A 27,139-nucleotide genomic window follows, 5' to 3' on the forward strand; every position below is an offset into this window, starting at 1 on the left:
AAAGCTACTTATACTTTAAGGGTCATACAAACTAAATCAGATACATTAATAGCATAGGAGGGGTAACTATAAATTAGTTTCAGTTTTTAATATGGTCCAAATATCCTGGTTTAGAGAGAATTAGTATCCAACAGAGACCTTAAAGAGTAAGTAGTGGGGTTCCAAAAATATAGTGTTAAACATCCCCACGTGTTCCTACAACAGTTTAAATAACATAACTATAATTTTTATTTTCTTGACAACTTTTTAGACTTAGAACTTTAAAGTCTGTTTCAAAGCTCATTTCAAAATGCCCACTCTAGTGCACTGGGGTTTGAGATCTGTTTTCTAAATCACTGCGTAAAAACAAGTGCTCTGGCTTTTCTGTTCCACATCACATCATGAATGTATGGCTTTACCTGTTTGACAATGTGGGCAATAATCCTTACACTAACTGCACTAGAGCGGAAATTTTGCAAAGAGCTTTGAAACAGACTTTAAAGTTATGTATAAGTGTCAGGATGTTATCAGTGAAAAGGAAAATTACAGGTATGTTCTGTTTAAACAGTTGTAGCAACACATGGGGACGTGTATATATATATATATATATATATATATATATATATATATATATATATATATATTGTATATATATATATAATATATATATATATATAAATTTAATTTATTTATTTTTTTTCAGAAATCCACTACTTACTTTTAACACCAAGAAGTTCTTGGCTGCAAACACCAAATGTAGTAACACACATTAATTGGATTTTGTTTCAATTATATTTGTCATTATAAATAATACACTACCAGTAAGTAGTATGTTGTCTGTTGGAGCACAGGCGGGAACCCAATTAGTCCAACAAATGTTCACATTTCACTGCTGGATTGCTCCTTCCCAGTTCTCTGTATGTATTAATAGAGGCAGTTGCATCAAGACGTCAGAGACAGGAGAATGCTTTAATTGATTAGAATTTAGAAATTGATTAGATCCTTAATTAGCTGGGCAGCAGCCCTGACATTTTGTAAACTTTGATAACATTGAACAGCAGAAAATCCATGCTATAACACAGCTTATAAATAATACACATTTCTAGTAAACCTACTGTGTCAATTTATGTTTTTAGTTTGGAGGTGGTGGGGGTGGTGGTGGTGTTGGGGGGGGGGGTGTTATGAATATGCCCCAAGTTATTTAAAACTGAACAGTAGCTTACTGAAATATATGATCATATACCATGTTTTGACTGATTTTACAGTTTTAGTCTACTGTAGTTTTACTTGTTTCAGGGTTGGGCTGATACAGTAAAACCTACTGAATCTGTGCATCTGTTGTTTGGCTTTATATTAGATGGAAAAAAAGAGCCACTGGAAATGTACTGATTGGTGTGCAATGATGCAATGAGTATTTGTTATTGGTCTCGAGAACATGTGTAATCTGTGATGACTAAAAGTAGGCCTATGTGTTTTTGTAATAATAAATAAATAATAATAATAATAATAATAATGAGCACATTTCAATAACAACAATGTGTGAGTATCAATAATGAAGAAAAAAACAAGCAAAAGCTTGCAAACACCATTGCTTTCTTTCACCAGATAGTAATAACAGTCGTTCTGTAACTGGTGTCAAATACAATTGGATACATTATGTTGCTCATAATACCTAGTTTCTTCCATAATACAACTGACTATGCCTCATTTTCTTTAGTTGCAAAAATTTGTCATCATTTGTCATCTATTTGTCGTCATCACCCACAAATTTAGGAAACACTACTTAATCTGGAATTACCTCATTGTAAATTATCTCTGCATAACACTATGTAACACAATTTTTGTTCCTGGGTAGTAAGTGTTATTTCCTAATTACTTATGCCTCAAAAGTATAGAAAATGGCTATTATTCCCCACAAACTTTGCTTTTGTGACCAGAACAGTGATATTTCAAAATATCACTATTTCCAATAGAAAAACGGCCAAATGTGTATCTTTTCGTTCACATAAGGTCAGAAAAAAACAACATATGAATCCAAATTAACATGTATTTATACTAAAGTAATACAAAAATGATTACAAAAGATTTAGAAGTGAATACAGTATAATCGTAAATCTCGAAAAACTACTCACTTCTAAATCTTTTGTCGTCATTTTTGTATTACTTTAGTATAAATACATGTTAATTTGGATTCATATGATGTTTTTTTCTGACTTTATGTGAACGAAAAGACACACATTTGCCCGTTTTCCCATTGGAAATAGTGATATTTTGAAATATCACTGTCCTGGTCACAAAAGCAAAGTTTGTGGGGAATAATAGCCATTTTCTATACTTTTGAGGCATAAGCAATTAGGAAATAACACTTACTACCCAGGAACAAAAAAAAAAAAAAAATATTGTTACATGGTGAATCATCAAAATACACTTTGCCACTTTGTACAGAAAAGGTTGCAATAGTTTTATTTGAAAGAGTACTGTATGTCATATCAAAATCCTTAGCCTTTTGAAGTGTTTGACTTTGAGGAATGCCACAATGTTCTAACTTATTTTCAGATGTTGATCATTAGGTACTTGAACAAATGCCTGGTGGATCATTCATTTAGTTTCTGATTAATTGGTAATTCCAATATATTTAAAAGTGTTCCACTACTAAAAATTACAGCTTTTCATTCTTTTACAGTCACATTTGAAGTCACCTATTTTACTACCAACAAAATTCATGTTCACAGAGTTGCTGTTCTAATGAGGGTGACTAAAACAGATTTAGTAATTTTTTCAATGAATGCATAAGTTAATTAAGGAAAGGTGGTGCCTAAATTAGAAGCTTAAACTGTTATTATCTTGACCATGCTGCGCTTTTGAAGGTGTAAGCAAGTCTTTAAAACACATATTCTTACATCTCGGTAGCGTAGCATAATTCTTACATGTACCTTATTGTTTTGATGTTGATATGTTGATTTCCAGACTTTCAATTTTACTTAATCCCACATGTTACACACGAAATAGGTTTCCACCTGACCCCATATAGTTTCCTACAGTATGTGCAGTGTGACATGCAAGTGAAAGCCTCAAAAGATGCTCCCATTTCCTGAAACACAGGAAGTGAACACATAGAATTGTGATAGAAAAAAATGGCTTCACCTGAAAGTGAAAATAAACTCTGGAAAACAAAAAACACCAACAGTAAAACATTAAGGAAAAGAATGTTAATATTTTAAAATCTTTTCCCAAAGGAATGTCCCTACATTGTTGCTCATTAAAACATTTGTTACAGTAAAGGTCATTGCTTTATGAGAAGAATCACATGTAAGATCCATTATGCAGGCCTGTGTCACTGTAGTTCTTTTTTCAGGGGAAAGTCGTGCCATTCTTTTCTCTTTGTGTATTACATCAATCTAGTTTTTTTTTTTCATCTTTCAGCTACCGTGTGATTTATTGATTCTTCATATTAAATTATGTCCTGCTCTTGGCCAACATCAGCTGCACTGAAACAAGTGATATTGCATTACCAAGTATGTAATAAGACAGCCAAGTATATCACCGTTCCATTGGTTTATGGACCTTTTCGAGCTCATAGTATTCCCATGCCTGTGCATTCATTGACTGTTCACCGTTACAGATTTTCAGTGTAGTGGAGTAAACTCGACCCTGGTAATTGTGTAGCTTCTTAAATATATCTTTTATCTATACAGTACAGTTAATTATATATTAACCAGGTTTTCAATTCACTGGATCTCTACCTGGTCCTAATAAAACTTAATATGTTCGCAAAAGCCAGTCTAAAAATCAGTGGCATCTCTAGTGTGAGATTATGGGTTATGCAAGATCAAAAAAGGCTGCCAGTAAAGCCAATGTGATGTGTAGTATTTTGTGAAGAACAGAAGCTTAGGGATTGCGAAATATACTGTTAGATTGAATGGAATATCTCATTTTGTTTAGTGCAAGTTTTCAATGATGAAAGGTATTAGAATTTCTTGTTCGAGTTGAAACAGCAAAAATACATTGTTTGTGAAAACCAGGATGCCGGGATAATTTTGAACAGTTTAAAAAAATATATTTTAAAGCACTGTACATAGTTTTACTACTTAGTACAAATTGGAAGCTATATATAATTCACATTTTTTAAATAGAAGTTGGAAGATGATGACATGGCAAAAATTCTTGGGGTGTTGCATCTCTAAATCAATGAAATCCTAACGATGCAAAAGCTCAAAAGCTTGAGGGATGGAATTTGAGGTGGTAATCATTGGGGAATGATCACATAACCCTCAAAAACAATTTAAACACTTTGCAGACTCACTGAATCAAAGACAGCCTTACTTATTATTTTATCATTTAGCGGGCACTTTTATCCAAAGTAACTTACAGAGACTAGGGGATACACTTACAATAGGACCTTGTTTGTTTTATGCCTTAGCTGAAGGACAGAGCACAAGGAGGTTAAGTGATTTTCTCAGCGTCACACACAGTGAGTCAGTGGCTGAGCCAGGAATAGAACCAGGAACCTCTCGGTATCAAGCCTCTTTCTTTAACCACTGGATCATCAAGCCTCTGAATGTGGCTCAACTGCCAGGGTACAGTAGGTGTTTAAAATATTGTGTATGTATGTATGTATATATGTATGTATGAGAACAAGACAAACAAGCTTTCTGAGACACAGCTGAGTCAAGCAGCCACAAGGCAGCTTCAGACTCCATTTGTCCTCACATGAACTATAATGTCACACTCATGTCCCTTAAAGGGCTGCAAAGTGTGTAGATGTACCATACACACGTATACAATGTTATAAAAACAGGATGGTTTTGGACAGGGTTTATTACATAGGGACAACAAGAAAATGGTAGTGTGTTGCATTGCCTCATAACTAGTGGATAGACATATAACATGAGTAGTTATAGCAGTTACGCCCTCTCTAACGAACGATGCAAGAATGCCATCAAAGATAATGTAACCCCAAGACACTTTAAAAGAGTCTGATGGAAGGAAGAGTACAAATGTGCTCAAATGTGACAAATGAGACAAATGTGCTCAAGGTCATTTAATGGCAGAACAAGGGCAGGATATGAGTCATTTTGACTTCTCAAATGGATTTCTCAAAAAGCTTTTTTTTGCCTTGGCATTTTGCATCATATATCTATTAGATCAATCAGCAGCTGGGTCTCTGCACTACAATAAAGGTCAGTGGCAGTTTCTAAAAGAGGCTGTCGACGTAGTTTTATTAAATTGTATATCTTTTTTATTTGTCACATGTCAGGTTGGTGGCCAATATAAACATCTCTTCCCTAAAGCTGTCATCTGTTATCCAATAGAGATGATTAAGCATAGAAAAATACACCAAGCTCAATACAGTCCACTCAGTTGCTTTACAATTGTAGACCTACCTTTATTAGGATAATTGTATTAGTAGCAATAGAATAAAGTGCTCCTGTAACCAAATTTCAAAGATCAGCATGAAACTGTCTTTCGTCTCTTAAAAAACTGAAAATGTTCGGGGTTTTCCAGACTATAACAACTTTAAAATAAATTGCCTTTTCAATTCTTGACTGCACAGGTTAGATTCACTAAAAAAGTCTGGTCCACATTGGTAAAGCTTTTTGTCAACACTATAGTACAATCACATTTTGTTGGCTGAGAATATATATATATAGGTTATATTGTGTACTTGTTGGCCAGCACTGTTAATCGTCTGCCAATGTTGTTGGTAAAGTAGACCAGTGTTTTTTTTTTTTTTCATCAGTTTTTCATTACCATAATTTTTGGTTATTGTTTAAAACAATGTATAAAGTTCTTAAAACATTATGTTCTTATATGTATGTCGTTCATGCTAAACAATTATATATTATATAGTTTTATATAAGACTATATTATATTGGCTTCTGTGTGTTAAAACTGCAAATATACTATACACTTAAAGCTGTTATTGAAATGATAAATTGGGCAATGTATTAGTTTGGTGCTTTGTTCTGTAAAGAGATATAATCTTGTCAGTGCACAGCAAACTGAGAAGCACGTAACTCTTCTCTACAGCTTAACAAAGGAGAAACAGCATGAGAGAGTTGTGAAAAATATGAGGGGACTGTTGGCATGTACACTATGTATTAGGAATACCCAATGTCTGTTGCTGGTTTTGGCATCTCAAAGCTCTACAACAAAATAAAAGTAGAGAGTAGTTATATCAATTATGTTCATTTGTTTAGGAATGGTTGACCTGCCAGAAACAAATACAGTTCGGCAGTGAAATGGAAAGGGTGTGAGATGAAGCTTTTCACTCTCATCACCAGTTTCAGGAAAGTGTTCTGGACTTGACCTGAATAAATAACTGCTAAACAGGTTAATCAGTACATTATCAAATAAATAAATGTGTTCACTAATTTATGTTCCGCATGTATTGTAAGCAGATAGCCAGCCCCACATGTTTAAAACCTGTTAACTTTATAGCTGGAGGAAAATTTGGAGTTAAAGACATTTCATTGCTTTCATTGTTTGGCAGTGGAATATGTCTGCTGCATCAGTATTAATATGTGTAATGTAGATGTGTTTGTTCTTTGAGATTTCAAGCAAATCCATGTTATATTGACATCTTCTGTGTATTTTGATATTTCAGAAAGTCATGTGACACTGTCACTTTTCACTTTTTGTACCACCTAATTTTATACTGCACCATATAGTGGAGCAGATGTGGGGCATTCAACAAGTAATTGATACATTTTTTAACTTCCCAAATTTATTTTTATTTTTTTTTTTGGGGGGGGGGGGGGGGGTTAGATAAACAATTGCCTCTTGGTCTCTTTGTATGCTGCCTCATAAGTTAACTCTATTTGTCTATTTTGGCCCTGTGACCTCTCTGATATGGTGATGCACAGTTCCAATTCTGTCCAGGACATCAAGATCAATACCCTTTCAGTGCTTTAATTAATACTGTGAAATACTTACCATCTACACTGCAGACAGCAGCTGAACTTTAGGCCTAATGACATTGCTCTCATGGTTATACTGTTGGTAGACGGGGTATGTGCACTGTGGTCCCTTGCAGTATTCTTAACCTGTTATGTTGTGAGCAACCAACTCCCTAGCAGTAATGGTTGCTATACTCCTGGCCTCTCATTATACCCTAGTTATGTTTTATTAATGGTCAGTTGGCGCAAGTAAAAAGCTCAAACATTGAATGAATTGAAGCCCTATAGCTACATTATGAACTGCATTTGTTTCTGCAGTAATCTACAGAAAACAACAGTACCTTCGATCCCCTCACCCAACAAGATTAATCAATGGATACATACTGTAGAGCTATTGTATGTTTGCCTAACAGATAAAGGAATGCTTGGCCATTGTTCTGTCAGTTGATATTAAGAATATATCTGCTGTGCATACTAGAGATGCAACTATTAATCAATGCATTGGGTATTGCTTATCCATCATTAAATTTCCCCAGTTTTGATTACATATTGGTGAATTGCTTATAATAGTGTTAGTATGGTAGGTAGCCGTCGTCAGCGCATTGCTAGGATACAGACTTTTTGCCCTCTGGATTTGCTTTAGACAAGTCACATCAAAAAATATTTTATTTACATTTTTCGGATTTCAAATTTGAATTTTTTCTCATTCGTAACGTTCTTCCTCCTATATAACTAGATTTACTCAGACACTAGCTGCTCATTTTAAATATTTTCCAATAAATTATTTATATGAATCATAAGGTTTCATTTGTAAATATGTTTATTTATTTTTTTATGAAATACATTTATGAAATTCTTGTTTCAACTCTATCCATATTACATGATTCTATTAACTTGGCTTGTTTTTTTCAGGCACAATGAAAGTGGATTGAACTTGCATGAATAACTGGGGCAACCTTGATCCCCACCGCTCTTACAGTTGTGCCTGTTTACTTTGTGTTGGGAAAAGTTGCCCCAATGGTTTCTTGAAGCTTGGCTTGTGTTTTTGATATCTCCACTTTAAATGGTTGAGCACTTTTGATAACTTGACATTTTTTCACATTTGCTATGTGTTTTCTTGTTTCATATATACAGTGCCTATAGTAGGTATTCACCCCCTTGGACGTTTTCACAATTTGTTGTCTTACAGCCTGAAATCTTGATGCATTTAAATGGGATTATTTTCCCTTTGATTTACACAACAAATCAATTATACCTTATCCTAACCCTAACCCTAACCCTAACCTACTCAACACTTTGAAGAGGCAAGAGAATTTTTATTGTGAAACAACAATTAATGAAAACTGAAAAAAACTGAAATGTCTTGGTTAGATAAATATTCAGTGAGGCTTTTGGGGTAAGTCTCTAACAGGTTTGCACATCTGGATCGTGCAATATTCACCCATTCTTCTTGGCAAAATTGTTCAAGCTCTGTCAGGTTGGATGGGGATTGTTGGTGGACAGCAATCTTCACGTTTTGCCACAGATACTCAATGGGATTCAAGCCCGGGTTTTGACTGGGCCACTCTAGGACATTCACTTTCTTGTTTTTAAGCCACTTAGTGTCGCATTGGGTGTGTGCTCGGGGTCATTGTCCTGCTGAAAGGTGAATCTCCGTCCCAGTCAGGTCTATTATATTGTTGACACATGGACAGTTTTTCCCATCTCAGCCATGGAACGCGGTAGGTCTTTTAGAGTTGTCATTGGCCTCTTGTTGGCTTCTCTGACCAATGCCCTTCTTACCCAGCTGCTAAGTTTTGGACAACTGTCTGCCCTAAGCAGATTTGAGTGGTGCCGTATACCTTCCACTTCTTAATGATCGACTTGACTGTGCTCCAAGAGATATTCAGTGCCTTTGAAATCTTTTTATACCCCTCCCCTGATCTGTGCCTTTCTACAACTTTATCCCAGAGTTGTTTTGAAAGCTCATTGGTCTTCATGGTAGTATCTTTGCTTTGAATGCACTATCCAACTGTGGGACCTTACAGAGACAGGTGTATTTAATCTGAAATCATGTGAACCACTTTTATTGCACCCAGATGGCCTCCATTTAACTTATTGTGTGAACACACACACACACATAAATGATTGTGGCATCAAATGTACTGTAACTGTTTGTTTTCAAATGTATGCATTTTGATCAGTGGAAATGTTTTTGACTGAATGTTTTACCCTGAAGCCTCAGGCAGAGATTGCAAATTGGATTCGTGCTTTAGCGGCTTTTTTATTTCAAACACGTGTAGGGCCAAGAACTGGTGAACCAAAAGAGTTTTTTTTTTTACCAATTGCCTTAATCAGAGGTCATTGCATCACCACACAACCCAATATATTTCTGCTCACTCACTTGCCAATGTAGGAAATGAACAATCAATATCAACTGATTCAAAACAACTTTACATTGGAGTCAGATTAGCAAATCACCAAAGTATGTGCTGAAGTTCCTGAAGCGCGTTCACCTGAAGGTTATATTCTTTAAAAAGCAGAGGTTTGCATTTATGGTACATTGTCATTTCAAGGCAGCCCTGACTCATCACAGAAAATCTATAAAACAGAGAAAAGCAACATGGAGTTTAAGCCTTAAGAGTCTTCTTCATGAAGCACTTCCTCTTTCATTTATAAGATGTTATTCTCCCCCCTCCCCCAAACATAATGTGACACTATGACCTTTCAGTGATGTTGACCAAAGCAGATTCAGTTTTATCATAGACTAATTTCTTTAGGTCTCAGTTCTGCTCAGTCCTGATAGATACTGTTCTGGATTACATAGCTCTACTGTCTAGATGTTCTCAACTCTGTAAACAAGAACTCTGTGCAGATTAAGCTGTCATTGCAAGCAGACTGCTGCCATTACAAAGCTCCATTTTATCTAGAATAGCTCAGGGCCTATTTAATGAACTTCCCTATCCTATAAACCACACAGACCTTTTTACTGGCTGTGGGACGTTGAAACCGATGTTAATCCAAAACAACTAGGAAAATGCTAAATGCTAAATTGTGCACTGTTAAGGGTGAAACATCCACAGGAATCCTCCATAGAGTAACCAATAAACACAGTACTTGGCATTTTCTTGATTCTCTCTCTCTCGACTTAGATGGTCCGAAAGCATAGGTCAGAAAGACATGTTCGCTTCCCATTGGTCAGTTTCCCTAGTTATGTCAAAGTTGTGTCAACACTGAACATTCTCTGTCCCAAAAAGCATCATGAATAAGAAAAAAAGGCAATAATTGGACCAGTTTAATGAGTTAGCGTTCTTATTCTTAAAATAAATTATACAAAATGTGCAATGCAGTTATTTCTAAAGCTCACCACTGGTTTATAACAAACTCGAAAATGTCATTCCACTAAATCTCATTTTAAAGTAATAACATTTCGGTCATCGTTTCACTATAGTGTATAAAGGCTTTTTACAAAGTATCGCATTACAAAATATCACATTATAAAATATCACAATGCAAAGTATTCCATTGCAGTTATTGCAAGAGCAGTTATAAGTACAATAAAATCAATAGCAAATAAGATCAAATTCAAATAAGAGCAAAATAAAGAATACAGTAAATAATTAGATATAAGATCGATTATGACTGAGAGCAGTTAAGTTATAGAAAAAAAAAATATTTCCAATAAGTCCAGTCAGAACGCATAGTAAGCATGATAAATGGATGACTTTGCAGACCTGATATCCATAGTAGGTTGTTTCACCATTGAGGGGAAAGGGAGTTCTGGAAGTGGGGAGGTGGAGAGGGGGGGTTACAGCTAATTTGGAGGAGCAGAGGGGGCTAGAAGGGGTATAGGGAGAAATGATGGTCTGGAGATAGGAGGGAGCAGAAAGGTTGAGACAGCGATAGGCAAGTACAAGAGTTTTGAATAGGATGCGAGCAGCGATATTGGGAGCCAGTGCTGAGCAGAGGAGCGGTGTAGCTTGGGAGAAATGAGGAAGGGAAAAGACAAGGCGAGCAGCAGAGTTTTGGATGAGCTGGAGCGGACCGATAGCAGAAGCAGGGAGGTCGACCAGGAGGGAGTTGCAGTAGTCACGGCTGGAGAGTACCAGGGCCTGAACTAGGAGCTGTGTGAAGTAGTCGGTGCGTAAGGGCCAAATTCTACATATGTTGCTGAGGAAGAAGCAATAGGAGCATAAGAGTAGGAGAGGGAGGGGTCAAGGGTGACACCGAGGTTCTTGATGGATGAGGGGAGAGAGAGAGTGTGGTGGATTCAAGAGGAAAAGAGATAGATCAGCAGTGGGAAAGGAAGAGGGGGAAGAAAAGGAGGTCTGACTTGCAGAGGTTGAGATTAAGATGATGCGAGTGCATCCAGGAGGAGATGGCCGAGAGACAGGGAAAGCTACGGGAGGAAATTTCAAAGTTAGAGGGGGGAAAATCTGGGTATCATCAGCATAGAAATTACACAAGAAGCCATGGGAGGAGATGAGGTGGCCCAGGGAGCTGGTATAGAGAGATGCGTTGATTCATAGTAGACCTGATCAGCCTCTGGAAAGACAGCTGTGGGATGTTCCACCACTCTTTCTGTGCAGCTGCAGCCAGCTGCCGAAGGTTGGCTGGTCGCAGTTGTCTCCTGTGGATGGCACTGGCAATTTTGTCCCATAGATATTCTGTTGGACTCAGGTCAGGAGAAAAAGCTAGCCATGGCAAGACCTCAACATTTTTTTCTTGAAGTTGTACAATTGAAATACTAGCATGATGTGGTCTTGCATTGTCCTGCTGGAAAATCGACACTTTTTGATTGGCTTGCAAGAATGGAAAAACTGTTGCCTGTTACTAACTTGGTCAGTGTATCACTGAGCAGTAAGGTTGCACTCAGTCTGCACCAAAGACATTTTGTGTTAAAGGAGATTCCTCCACACATCATCATACTTCCACAGCCCCACTGGTTGGCTTGAACAACACAACAGTCAGAATAACATTCACCACGACGTCTCCACACACGTTCTCTTCCGTCAGATCTGTCAAGGGCAAAACGGCATTGATCAGTGAATAACATGACGCTGCACCACTCTTATATGCTTAATGGAAATATGTAGGCCTATTTTGTATTTTTTCTATTTTTTTAAACACTATAGCAGGATATTTGTTTCTACAAAACAATATTTGTATTCTGATTTTGCCAATCTCCTCTGTCAATGTCCAAGATTGAATTGCTATTTTTATCTTCTACCCTGTAGCTGTGACAGCAAGTTGAATTTTATTTATTCCAAAGTAGCAGATGGAGGGGTGTTTACACCTCACACTTACATACAGTAATTCAGCTCTACAGTTGGTCTGCTGTTATACCAACCAAAGAAAGTTGATTCCTCTTAGTGAACTACAATTCTGAGACAAAGAAAGGTATTGTCATGCCTCGAAACAGCTCTTTCACAGGCATTTCATTTTTCACTTAAAAAAGAGGCGTCATCTAGATATTTTGTCTTGCTGCAAAACAATCCTCTATAATGTTTGCTGGCAAACTCACACTGAACATACTCTGATTATTTTCTGTCCTGTTGCTGTTGAATGGTTTATGCAAGCCTGCTGGCTTTCAGCTGGTGTTTGCTTCCAACACATAATCCCTCTGGCAGAAATGCTGAAATTGAGCAATTGATCCCAGCCTTTCTGTGCTGTAAATGGAAGAATGGGCTCAAACACCCTCCTATACAGGTAGCTAGATTATCCATTATTTTAATTTGAATGTTGTTTGTTGAGAAGGGACAGTTAGCCTAAAACATGCAACACATCACTATTGCACTTAACTATTCAATTCTAAATTCAAACCCACCCTTGAACCAAAACTTTATTGCCTTGTCCAGTGTTCCGTCAATAGCCCTTTTCAAGCAGGTTTAGCTGCTTGGGAGGACAATGTTTTTTGTTTTTACATTACATATACAGTTACATTTATGAAAGCAGGGCATACATTTGAATACATAGAGAAAATAAATTATATATATGGAAAAAAGATAAGTTGTACCCCCTCTCTACAGGAAGCATGGCAAGAATGTAATAATACTTTTTAACTTTAAACTTCCTGTTCAGTGTGATGTATTCAAGATTTGAAACTATTTAAGTGGTAGAAGGGCACTATTTGGTGGAATTGGGTAGCTTAAAATTCTAAAGAACCTGTGTAAAGAATACATTTAGTCTATTTCTAAATATATTTTGCTCAACCACTTAGGTGTTATGTGGTGAAATAGATCATCTGTGCATGCTTGTTGTAGAATAAACTCAAAGTTACAGACATCGATAATGAAGGTTACCCCACAGTGAGATAAGATTAGCCCTAATATCACATAATCTGTGCAGTCTGCACCGGTACAATAGCCCTACCTTACACTACTCTTACACTACTCTGCTGTATAGAGACGTGTCAGACACTACCCTGGGCTAAATGCCAGATAATAAAACAAGAAACATAACAAGTTTTAAGCATTGTTTTTTTGTACCTTCAGTAAGTCCTCAGCATGTCATCACTCGTGTGGCCTCCCAGTGCAAAGACATCTGTTACCGGTTATATCTGAACAAAATCAGTCCATTTCACTTGAGAAATCTTTACAGAACCCTTATAAAAGTTGAATTGGGTATATAATTGTAAACTGTGTACTAAAATAAACAGAAAACTCTCCCAAGATTTGTGGAAATGGAAAAATCTGCAAATGATTTATACACGGATAATGGTGTCAACAACACTTCTTAAAATGTAGGGTGACTATGCTATTTGCTTGTTGATGGGTGTTCAAATGCAATACAGTATAATTGGAGGTCAATTGCATAATTCTCAGCCATCTCTTATTAGAGAATAACTATCTTATATATTATATATATATATATATATATATATATATATATTATATATTATATATATATATATAATTAATAATCAGAACTCGATGACAATTAGACACACGAAAATCTATAAATTTTAAAGGACATTTCTGAAATGACTTTTATGCATCACATTTTAAAGCATCCCAGTTAGGGGCGCTGATATGAAATTTCAAATCGGTTGCACCTACAATTGCCCGAATCTCATAAAGCATTTCAGCTAGCATAGTATTGTTTTTGAAATGTCTGCTGTATAGAGACAGTCGTACACTTTGAATTATTGTCCAATTTGTAGTCTAGGCTAACAGAACATCAGAAAAAAATAATTTTTATATCAAAATATATTTTTGAATGATAAAGCAAAAATGCTGTAACCCATTTCGTATTACCCTTCCTTCATATTTGCATGTTAATAATTACATGCTGTAACTGAATTATACCCATCATCCACAGAAAACAAGCCTTGCTCATCCAGTTTTCGTGATACGAGATCATTTAGGATGTGGGTGGATTTTCCAAGGGCACGAAGAAGCTATCAGTATTCACCAGTCCCTTATAGCATTAAATATTCCTCTTGTGGGTTAAGTGTCCTTTTAACTGGCTATGACAGGGATTTAGGAGCGTGATTGTTAAGCTGCACTGCGGCAGCGCACAGGTCCCAGCGGACAACATTATAGATTCTAGAACATTCAAGAAGACTGACGTGTTCAACTGGAAAAGGTCACTGCTTTAGGCATTGCCGTGCCAATGTCATATATAATGAGAAGGCACGTAGTGTTTGTTCTAGGCTTTGATATATTAACCCCATAGAGTACTTTTGTAGTTTGGCCAACTACAGAACACACATTCTAATTAAGGCTATATTTCTTACACCGTACACAACATTTCAGGGTCTAGAAATTCAAGAGTAAACATAATATTTATTATGTAAAAAAAAAAATGGTGTTGTCACATTGTCACATTCAAAATAGTTATTATACAACAAATGTTCCTAAATATTTAAATGCTTACCAAAAAATAAAAATGCAAAATTGTGGAATATTTTTTTTTTTTTATGTCCACCTTTTAAATACATTCTATTTTCACAATCAGTGAATTATCAAGTAAAGTCCAAATGGATTTGACACGGCAAAAGCGTGAAGCATACGACTACCGCTCTTCCAAAGGGGTGATTGTAGTGAAGTTGCTTGACAATCAGCAATGCCTGTGGCATTGAGCCTCTTGGTTTTGTCAAGTGATTAAACAAGAGGCTAAACAAAAGATTGATGTCTCATACCCATCAGTCATTTGACCTACAATCAACAGGGGGGGGGGGGGGGGGGGGGGGGGGGGACCTTTCTAATATGCTAGTTCATCTGTACACCAGAAGAAACAAAATTCTGATTGTAACGTAGCTAAATATACTATAGTTTCATAACTTAATCAGTTCGTTTTACATGTAAGTGGTATGCAATCATACAAAAATAGTTTTATGTGCATTTGCAATGTTTTAGTTTACTTGTTAAGGACCAGTGAAAAAAGAAAAAAAAAATAATCAAATGTTGTTCCATTTGATGCCAGCAATCAGACTCTCACACACACAGCACTGCTCACATTACCATTCTTTTTTTAAACAGTGAAAAGACCAAAAGACCAATGAAAGTCCTTTTCAAGGGTGTAGGTTCCTAATTAATACAGTTGATGAATGACAATTTATAACTGAATTATGTTACTCCACAGTGTTGTGATGTGCTGAAATATCACAACAGTACGGGGTTAGAGACACTCTGCGTTGATCCTCATACCACCGACAGCCGTTGGGATATTTCAGTTTATTACAACACACTGGGGGGTATGATAGAGTATATAAAAAACAAGGTAATTTATTGTAAAAGTATAGTATAACCATAGGAAAAGCAGAGGAAAACTCCAAAATGAAAAATTACTGTTACTTTTATAAGGGGTTGTGACGAATTGCCCGCCCCTGTGTGTATTTTCTGTTATATATTGCGTGTGGTGTGTTAAATCTTGGTGTATATTCGTTGGTACACGGCATATAAATGGGTCTGTGTAACACAAGTGTTTAAAATGTATATTTGTATTTAGGCACGAGGATTGCACAGCACTTCACGTGCAAGTAAAATGTAATATGTTAGCACAGGGAATTGCACTTTATTAATTCACGTGCAGTTATACCGAGACTCCAATTGAATGATTGATTAGCAATCGAGTCTTGGTACAGCTGCATAAAAGCAGCATGTTTTCACCCACTTGGGGTTGGGTGTTCGGTGAGTGGAGAACGGGATAGGAGACGGAGGTAGTAATTATGATAAGAATGGTAGTTAAATATCTGCTCACCGTGTTTGTCTGTATAGTCCGTTTTGTTTGTCTTTTTGTTGACGAGTGCCGTGTCCTGTGTTTTTGTTTGTTCCAACCGTTTATTTTCTATGTCTGTTCACTCATTAAATGCTGAGCGAGACCATTCGCTCAGCTCCACCAAACTCCACCTCTCTGTCTGTTTATTTTCCTGTTTCTGGTCTGACGCCACCCACTCTGGCTGTCTTTGTGACAGGGGTTAACAAGAGTTCTAAACTAATATATTAATTGCATTTAGTCAAATATATTTTTGTAATGTACGTAATTAAGAGTCATAAGTAATAATAATATTCCCAACATGTATTCTAAGATTGGGCATTAATAGTGCAGCTGTGGTTCCCCTCGTCCTTCATAAGTCAAAAGGCCACCCTCTCCATCTTATATATAAAGAGGGAGTTCTGTTTCAACCAGTACACCAGTGCAGGGCTTATTCAGCCCTTGCTTTGCATATTTTATCCACGACAGGTTTGACACATATCGATCTTATCTTTGGTGCTCCCTGTGGATGCAGTGCAGAGTGCTTGCATAATTCATCCTGATGTAACTGTTCTGTGTGGTGACCTTATTGGTGTTAGTGGAGGACAGACACTAAAACAGGCATGCAAGCACTTTCTACACTCTCTACTGCAGTCGTTCCACAGTAAGATCCATTGCAGGGTACACAGCATCCTCTGAGACTAGCCCAAAGAAGAATTACTTTTTATTAGAGCATGCAGAATATGAGCCTGCTTGATTTTACTTGCCCATAGATCTCAATGCTTTTCGAGCCAGCTGCTGACTAATGTGCTCTACAAGCAAGAAACATGGGATATGCATTTCACGCAGGCTGAATATAAGTGTGTTCAAACCATCTGAACTATGGTTTTATGTGTGTAACTGTCCATTTAGAATCTGTTTAGCATGTCATTACAATAAACACACACATGTAAAACATTACTAAGAACCACAGATGTTTCTTTACATCTGTCTAGTAACTGGATAATTAACAGCACTAGCTGGTCCCAATAAGACGTGTAGTCGGATATTTTTTGTCATCTGTTAATTTGGGGTTTGTGTGCTACAAAGATTCTGAACTGGCATTATTTTGCTTCTATAGTAAATCAAGCAAAGCAGGGCGTTTATATTCATTTTTGGTAATGCAGTGCTTCTTATTACTTTCAAGGGGTGGGTCAATTATCTCAAAAATCAGCTAACCAGACTGCAATTAGCCTAGTTATATCATGTTCACACTATCTAAATAAGAATCACATTGAAAATGCTATTGTGAATGAAGTAAATGGTTTCCAAATGGTTTCAATGAGTGTTGATCGCACAGTATTTTAAGTACATGATGTAAACAAAATAATTCCAGTAAATCTTACCTAATATAAATTGCAGAAATGTCCTTGGTCTCAGATTTATTTTTACTGTATGAAAAGCACATACACACATTATGGTAAAGAAGAATGACATTTTTCAATGGTAATTTATTTGAAACTGTATTTATGGAATGCTCCTTACAGATACTATTCAATGCTGTTAATCCTGAAGTCACATAAAGGAATGCAATTGCCACTGAAAACATGTCAGTCACAAGAAAAGCAGTGATTGCGAGCCTAGCTTCTTGGAGTCTGGTTTCTTTTAATTTCTTTATTACTGTGACTGTTTACTTTAAAAAAAAAAAAAAAAAAAAAAAAAAAAAAGTTTGTTCAAAAAAGTTTTTCTTATAAGGATTCAAACTCCTAGAAGTAAATCGCATGTGCTGGAAGTGTTCCCTCAATGCGAAGTACAGTTTTGAAAAGACTGCAAGATACCTTTGATAATGTTATTATTTATAAATTCAATGAAAAAAAAATACCATAAACAAAATACCAACACAATACTACTGGTAAGGGAGTCAGGAAACCTTCAGTCCTTGGATAAAACATATTACGTATTATGTCTATAATATATATATATATATATATATATTATATATATATATATATCTATTATATATATATATATTATATATATATATGTAACTGTATATAGGACATATATTATCTTGCTACCATGAAATTATCTTGCTACTACTGATAATAATCAGGGAAAACCAGCATTGTGATTGACCAGATTTTTTTTTTAGATAATTACTTAAGAGACATAACCCAGGACAGACAGAATTAACAGGGATTAGGTAGCAGTTTGGTAAGTAAAGTACACCAGACTGGCCTGTAATGCATGCTAATTCCAAAAGGGGATCTTCTTATTACTGAAATGCTGTATGTACTGCAGTGAAGACGTTTTTGTATATTTGCGATGATATGAGGGGTATATTTTAACAGGCCAGTTGAAAAAAACATGTCTGTTTTATATATTTGGAATGACACTATGTAAAAAAAAGAAAACTAAAACATTATGTATACTGTAACAGATATACTCCTCACAGCTGATTAGTTAATAATATTGACATCACAAACTTACTGTAAGGGTTGAGCTTCATGTCTAGCCCTTGCCTTTCCATTCAATTCAATGTACTGCAATGCCAATTAATTACAATACTGCAGAATCTGTATTGCAGATCTACATTTTAGTTTATTTTAGTATTTGTTAATTCAGCACTATTGAGTGTTGTATAGTTATGCTTGAGAATCTGGAACACAAAATAATTAATTATATGTTAACGGGTGAAACATTTTCAAGGTGATTGACCAAAAAAAAAAAAAAAAAACATTCTTAAAACCTCATTCTGTTCAGTAAACCACTTGTTATGGCAGGTAGTTAAATGATTGTAAGGAACCTAGTCTATCTCTATTATATGTGTTACTCCTGAAACCACACAGACCCATTACTCGGAAGGTTATTGATACACTGATTGAATGCTGACCTTTCTTCAATGTTCCATGTTTTGGAATCCTAGACGTGTAATTCTGTGAAGCACGTCTTACTTCTAAAATGGTTTCTGTCATAATCAACTTCACTATTTATATAGTAGCAATCAAAATAATAAATTGTTGTTTAATAGAAAGCTTTGCTTGGTAATACACCCTTAAATACCTAATCCACTGTGGCAAAGTGGATTGCAGTGCACAGGTGTAGAAGTGATGCAGTACTCAAGACAATGACAAACAACAAAGTGCTGTTAAAATGATGGTTGATTTATAAAGTGATGACAACAGTAAATTATAATGAGAACTGGCAATTCACAATAATGTATATTACTCAGTTAAATCCCTGAACTATTGGTTCAGTTCCGAAACAATAGACACAGTATTTTAAACACACATAATATACACAAACATGGTCACAAGTCCAAAGTGAGGGATGTAGTGCTGATGGTGAAAATACTATTTATCATGAACAAGGTGCAGTGTTGTCCAGGTTTTGTGCTGGCCTGTAGCGACGGCTCCAGATCGTGTTAACCGTCTAATAACAACAAACAAGTAGATTTTAGACATGACAAAACCAACAAAACACTCACGATAATAATATGTTTCTCCTTCCAGTTCAGCCTTTAACCATACAAATGAACCAATCACCTCACTACATCCCCTTTTGTACCGTCAGTCATGCCCCCTTGGTCAGCGATTGCAACCTTTTGTCCTCCAATTCGCGGATGCCACATCGATTCCCTTCTGGGTCGATGACTTGGTGTACCGTAGCTCCGCCCCTTTTGTAGATGGCCGACTTCCACCTAACCCTGGGAATTAGTTGTTGGGCCGTCCAGTCCAGGGCACTCTGTTCCCTTTACACAGCGCCCTCACAGGTAGGGAGGGAGATTTATCACCAAGATCTCTGTCACATCCACCTACAGCAAAGTGCCCCAAAAACTAAAGCTACCACCTGTCCTAATTTTCCCAGGAAAGTCCCCTTTTTAGGGAGCACGTCCCGGTGTCCCCAGATATTTAGTAAAATCTTACTTTTGTACTGCTTTTGGGTAGCTGTCCCATCTGTCCCATTTTTCAGGAACATCTGTGTTTGGCCATAGGCTCAACGGTAATAAGGCACCACCGTGATGGACTGAGGTAAATCTAAAGTGTAACCGAGCCGTTGTGGGTTCTTTCTGAGCAGGTCTGACTGGAGGGCTCAGTTATTTAATGGACCCACTGTTGCTTAATTACCGCTTGTCACCATGACGATCCTAGTTACAATTTCCGCCCTGCATTCTGTTTCCTGACAGACGGTGTCAGTTAGTTCATAGGCAGTGGCTGTTGTCTGTAGCACAAACAAAATTGTAAGGAGGTGAATGGAATTTTTAAATTGTTTTATTGAAAGAACACCCCAAAACTTAAATATGGGGAAAAGGAAGTCAAGTTTTAATGACCTTTTTCGAAAAAGGTTGAAGATGGAAGTATTTTTCAAGCAGTGCAACTCGCAATTTTCAGTTGCCCACGGAGGAAAAACTGACATAACAAGTCACATAAAACTTTGATGGATCAAAAGGCACTAGTAGCACCAAGCTCTAGCTTTTCACTAAATACATTTTTAAAAGCCGACAGGCAAGTGACAACAACCTTGTCTTGGCAGAGGAGGATACTTGTGTTGTTCACTTGCAAAGCTTCAAGTTGATGGATTGCACCACACAATTAGTGAAAAAAATGTTTGAGCCTAAGTTTACAGTGGCTCTCAAAAGTATGCACCCCTCACATGTTATTGTGTTACAACATGGAATCAAAATGGATTTAATTAGGAGTTTTTACCACTGATCAACACAAAAAAGTCCATAATGTGATGAAAAATCAAAATAAAATCTACAAATTGTTCTAAATTAATTACAAATACAAAACAGAAAAAAATCGATTGCATAAGTACTCACCCCCTTGAGTCAATATTTGGTAGAGGCACCTTTGGCAGCAGTTACAGCTGCGAGTCTCTACCAGCTTTGCACATCTGGGCAATATGATTTTTGCCCATTCTTCTTTGCAAAATTGCTCAAGCTTCATCAAATTTGATGGGGACCTTTGGTGAACAGCAATTCTCTCCATTTCTTAATAATGGACTTTACTGTGCTCCGGGGAATATTCAGTATCTTGAAAATGTTTATATATCCTACCCCTGATTGGTGCTTTTGAAGAACCTTATTCCGGATTTGCTTTGAATGTTCTTTCGTCTTCATGTTGTAGTGGACCCCTAACTGTGGGACCTCCCAGAGACAGGTGTATTTAACCTGAATTCACGTGAAACACCTTAATTGCACACAGGTGGACATCATTCAACTAATTATGTGACTTCTAAAGACAAATGGTTGCACCAGAGCTTATTTAGGTGTGTCATAGCAAAGGGGGTGAATACTTATGCAATCAATTATTTTCTGTTTTATATTTGTAATTAATTTAGAACAATTTGTAGAATTTATTTTTCATTTTGACATTATGGACTTTTTTGTGTTGTGTTTTTTTGTTGTCAGTGGCAAAAACTCCTAATTAAATCCATTTTGATTCCATGTTGTAACACAATAAAATGTGGAAAAGTCCAAGGGAGCCACTGTTGTTTAACCCTAAAACCGAAGCGATTGTGACTAACGTACTGGATCCATTTTCTCAGGAAGAAACTGTATTGATTTGAAAGGTAAACGAGAGGCAGCTGCAAGTAATAAGGCAGCTGCAACCGTTTACCTAGATATCATGCGAGATTACATGTAGGGGCCAGGGTAACGCTGATCTTTTCCTTTGTTTGGATAAAACGATCAGAGAGAGAGAGAAGGATTGAGAGAGGAGCTCTCAGTGTGTGGAAACTAATTTGTGTTGTGTGTTATTGTGTTTGTCCTGTTAATTGTCTGTTCTTCACTTGTAGACAGTTAAAGCACACCTCCGGAGCTGTCGACTAGGGTCAGCACTGTCCGGAGCACCACTGCACTATTGTCACGAAGTACCGTTGTTTTCTGTGCCCAGTTTTTGTTATCCCTGCGCTTTACACATTGTTGTGTATAGCCGGGGATTTATTATTTGACGGTCACCAGACCTGGATTACAAATAAAAGCACTTTTCCACTGGATATCGTTGTCTGCCTGTCACTCCTGCATCGCATCACCGCTACACTTGTTCCCCTCCACTAGCCACTTTGCCACAGTGCTGCAATAGACATGTCTAACCACAAGCACATTAAAATCCTGTTATTGGCATTCAAACGAAATTACTGGAGTTTGACGATCTGCCAGGGGAAAAAGCAGAAACACTTGTAGATTTCCTCATTACAACACTAAAGAAGGGAAGCATTGATAGTAAGTGCATAGCCTTCTGTGCAGACAACATCGACACAAACTTTGGAGGGGTAGCTCAAGCGGGAAAAGGCAATGTTTGGTACAAGATGAAAGCTATCACAGGATGAGAGAGTCATGGCATTGGTTGCACTGCTCATGTAGTGCAAAATGCTTTGCAAACTGCTGCTGACTTGTAACCCGTTGATGTGGAATGCATACTCGTAAACATATACAAATACTTTTACATATACACCATCCGAGTGCAAGGATTGAAAGAGTTTTGCAAGTTCGCTGAAGTTTGCAATAAAAATGTCCTGGGACATAGCAGCACACGTTGGTTGTCCCTGCTTCCAGCTGTTAAACGCTGCCTGCAAATTTATGAGGGTCTGAATTCATACTTCATGACTCAAGAAAAGTGCCCTACAACCCTGCAAAAGTGCTTTAAAGCACCAGCTTTTGAGACTTGGCTCTGGTTTCTGCATGGTCAGCTGACACTCTTCAATTCAGTTAAGAAGAGATTGGAACAAAACAATTGTACAGCAGTTGAAGCAGGCGACCAGTTGCAAAGTCTTAGAAACAAACTACAAGAACAAAGAACACTTCACCAGGCTCAGGGCAAAGAAGTTATCCGATAAAGCTGTTGTGGACACCACAGCATTCCTCAATCACGTGGATGTATTTTACGACACATATGTGAATTATTTAGAGAAATGGGACTCACTGAAGGAGTATGGATTTTTTTTTTCCTGGGTCCTTTTTCAACATACCCCGGACTGGGTATCTGTGGAGGAGTGCCTCCCCCTTGTCATTTCCCAAACAAAACTGTGTTTTGATGACAGTGCTATATTTGATGAAATATCAAGAGTTAAGTCCTATGCTAATCTTCCCAAAGTGTCTTCAGACATTGTCAGGCACTTCAGTACAAAGCAAACCTCATATAAAAACATTTTACCTGTGTTTGAGTTTGCATTATGTCTACCTGGTACCAACGCCCCAGAAGAGCGGGTCTTCTCTCTTGCCAGCGATTTGTGGACAGAAGAGAAGAAAAATATCAACCTGTTGACCCATAATCAATTTTGATGCTTAAAGTGAATTTCAGTGGCTTGTGTTCTGATTTTTATGACAAATAGCACAGGTGTAGTGACGTCACGGACCAGGAAGCGAAACCAAATAAGGTATTTATTTTGTTTGAAACGGCCATAGCCGAATCTTTAATAAATAATAAAACAAAGAAGTGAACACAAAACAGGACACGTCACTCTAGCCTAAATTAAATAGACAAACAAAACATACTAACACTAAATGAACACTGACACACAGGGATGAATACTAAACAAAACAAGTACCTTATTGGTCCTCCAGCACGACGTAGCAATTGATTTTTAATTTTTATATTTTTAATTCTCCTTCTCCACACCTGTTCCTTCGCCCTGAACACACAATCCTGAGTGAGTGAAAACATGCGGCTTTTATGCAGCTATACCGAGACCCAATTGCTAATCAGTCAATCAAGTAGAGTCTCGGTACAACTGCACGTGAATTAATCTAGTGCAATTTCCCGTGCTCACATATTATTACGTTTTACCTGCAAGTGAAGTGGTGTGCAAACCTCGTGCTTAAATACAAATATACATTTTAAATTCACTTGTGTTCGTAACCCATATTATATCCCGTGTACCAACTACAATACACCAACATTAACACAATATATACAATGTATAACACAAAAATATGCACAGGGGCAGGGCACACTGCCACAGTGTGTGTGTGTGTGTGATACAGATACAGAGTTTTACAGGGTTAATAAAAAGAATAACGCCTCACTGCTGCTTCCAGCCGCTCATCCCCCCCACTCTCCCCACCCTGGACATGTCCTGGGTTTAGGCTTCACTAAGTTGGTAGCTTCACCAAAGACAAGTCACCCTGCCCCTTCCATTTTCCCTGTCTTTCAGAATGCTACAGCAGACATGCCATTTTGTGAAACCCTTGTGAGTACTAACTGCTGCTTAAAAAATGTCTGTGATGTCACCTTTGATCTTTTAATTGATTAATCCTGTGAATCGTCTAACTAAAAGTGACTGTGTGGCTTTGAAGAGAAGGGGAGTGTGGGGCAGATATTTTGCTGAACAATGAATCCACAGTTATTATATGCTACAAATCCACAGAAACTGTTGATTCATCAACAAAACCAGTCAGAACATTTAAACAGAAAAGCTGTTTTATTATGCAACAATCATTTCAATAATTAGCTAATTAGAGTATTACACATTTCAAATGTAACACTTGCGGTTTCAGTTTAACATTCATATTTTTAAAGAAAAGTAATACAATTATACATTAAGAATGTAAAGAAAAGTTACTAATTCACTTCCACATAAACATCCTCCCTTTGAATTCTTATTTCACATGTCTTCTGGACAGGCTCAGGAGCGACAGCAAGAATATGGCTTGATTAAGTCTTGACCTTTAACTCTTTGAGGGAAAGGTATGCAGTGTAGAAAAAATACTTATAGTGTACTAATTGAAATATATTTAATTTAAGAGCTTTTTAGGATTTTTTTTCATGTGGAAAGCAATGAGTTACATTAATTCCATAGAACAAAACTGGAAGATAAGTAAACTGTGTCTAACACCTCGTTCACACTTACTGAGTCGGCCTTGGGCCGTCTCTGGGCTGGTTCAAAATTTCCATTCACAGTTGATGTTTTAGGGGGCCTAAGTGTGTTCACATATGTGGCTGAGAAGGAATCTTAAATTGCGGCAAAGTGCTTGTCGGGAATGTAAACAGTGACGTAAACACCGCATTCCCGGAAGTCAACATAAGAGATTGATCTGGGAAATTTGCAGACGTAAATATTTTTTTGTAACACTGTTGGTACTGGTCTTATTACATAAGATACAGTAAAGACAGTGTGTTGACAGTGCAGTCGGTTACTGTGGAAAGAAGCGATCGTGTTGGATCATGTGTAAATGCAGGAAACAAGGACGTGTACAGTACATTAATCACAATACAAATTATTATATTAATGGTGAATGAATATGCAATGTTGTATGCATTATTTATCAATATTGAGATTTACAATCTTAGCTACAATCTGAAATGTGTATGTGTGTGTGTGTGTGTGTGTGTGTGAGTGTGTGTGTATACACACACACACACAGAGAGGAAGTTTTATCATTTTAACAAAAGCTGTACGATGAAGAAATACTTACCATTCATGACTGACCCATCATCATCATCATCAAAGTGTCGGTGTATTCAGTGCATTCCCCATTGCTGTTTTCCAGGCTGGAGATCGCCGTAGGTTCAATAAAATCCAAGATCCGTCATGGGTTTATTTCTGGCCTGCTGCTCAGTATTTCCGAGAGTTCTCGGACAAACTTGTTGGTTTTCACCAGAGATAACATGGACATAAAGGAGATAGCTGCTTCTGCACCCAGCACTCAAAGAATATCACAGACATTTGCAGAGCTTTTTGAGATGCTATAGTAATAAAATAATGACTTGGATTGCATTATTGAGGAGTTTGGTGATAAAACAAGTAATCGGGAGAGTATCTACGTATATAAGGAGGTATGTGAAAATTACAGCAAACAAGGGGTGGGGCTTGGCTGGAGATGCAGGACTGCCCTTTTGCGATTCAATATATTTTAAACCTGCTTTACTCTGGAAAGAAAAATATTTAAAACAGCGCGTGTGAAAATAAATTGGACCTGACGCGCCTGACAAGCGCCGAATAAATGGACCACTAAGGGTTCATTTCTTCATCGTCCCAGCTGTTACCCCTTAAAACCGACATTGTTTTGATCTACTACGCTCAACCTAGTAGGGGAGTGGTTTGTGGTACGTCACCGCATTGACGCGTTAAAGCTGGCCCAGGGCCTGCGGTGGGTTCACACATGCAGGTAGGCCGGCCCTGAGGCGGTATTGGTACTTCAGGCCGCATCAAAAAGCTGGTTTAAATTTCACCCGGCCCAGGGCCGCCTTTTCATTTTTCGAGCGTTCACACATGAGATAAGGCAGCCCTGGGCCGGCCTAAACTGCAAGTGTGAATGGGGTGTTACAGGCAAATACAATTTGAATGTGTAACTTTAAGTTACACCCCTGAATATCGTACTATAAAAGGACATTAAAAAAGGACATCAAAAACTCAAACCTAATTTTCTGGTGACTTCTATTTTTAAAAGCAGAGTGGGTCATATAATCAACAGCTGTGTAATTGGAAGAAATGTATTTGTGAATACAGAGTGTGGTGTGAATGAATTCCCGTTTCCATAACAACAAATACCTTGGTGTGATTAAGATTATACACTAACCTGATTTAGTGATAATCAGAATTTAGGAAGCTTGTCTGGGTCGTCAATTGTACAGATATGAAGCATCTGCTCTCTGAGGGCTGATTTGATCCACCAGGATACACAACAACTGGAATTTAATAAGGCACTGTAATAGCAGTGTACCAGATAATTGAATCAACTACTTATTTTTAAGGTTTTGTATGAAATCCATGGTGATTTCCCAGTGCTGTAAAATGCCCTAAAAAAAGTGGCTTATCCCAGCAGGGTACAAGTTGATCAACCCCTAATCTGTAACAACAACTCATCAGACTATAAAAAGGATTTAAAAAGACCATAGACAATAAGACAGCTCCATAAACCACACAATTCTGCGCTATTATAACACAATAAACATTGGAGGCCTTTACAGAAGTACTACATTGGGAAAGGATTTAAAGAGGAAGACTGTAGTCTGTGTATCACCATCTTCCAATTATCAAAGTGAAGGAGGTTAATAAAAATCTGCTTCTCACACCAAAGACAAAGCTGTGTCAGATCAACTAAGAAAACAGGCAGATGTGTCATATGTTGTTAGTCATATTCTTCAGACATGGAGAGCATC

General features: G+C 37.2%; 1 protein-coding gene across 3 annotated transcripts in view; it reads left to right on the top strand.

Moving 5' to 3' along the window:
- The window catches only part of LOC121295061 (endophilin-A1-like), a 51,510-nt gene that overhangs the window by 2,692 nt on the left and 21,679 nt on the right, over window positions 1-27,139 (top strand). The window contains exon 1 of one of the 3 annotated variants that reach the window (XM_041219380.1): window positions 4,487-4,556. The exons of the other annotated variants lie outside the window; for them this stretch is intronic. The gene's annotated coding sequence lies outside the window, so the exon portion shown is untranslated. Of the gene's footprint in view, window positions 1-4,486; window positions 4,557-27,139 lie in introns of those variants that run through there. 3 annotated transcript variants of the gene reach the window in all.

This window comes from Polyodon spathula, chromosome 2 (genome assembly GCF_017654505.1).
Source record: "Polyodon spathula isolate WHYD16114869_AA chromosome 2, ASM1765450v1, whole genome shotgun sequence".
In the NCBI taxonomy this organism is placed as follows: Eukaryota; Metazoa; Chordata; class Actinopteri; order Acipenseriformes; family Polyodontidae; genus Polyodon; species Polyodon spathula.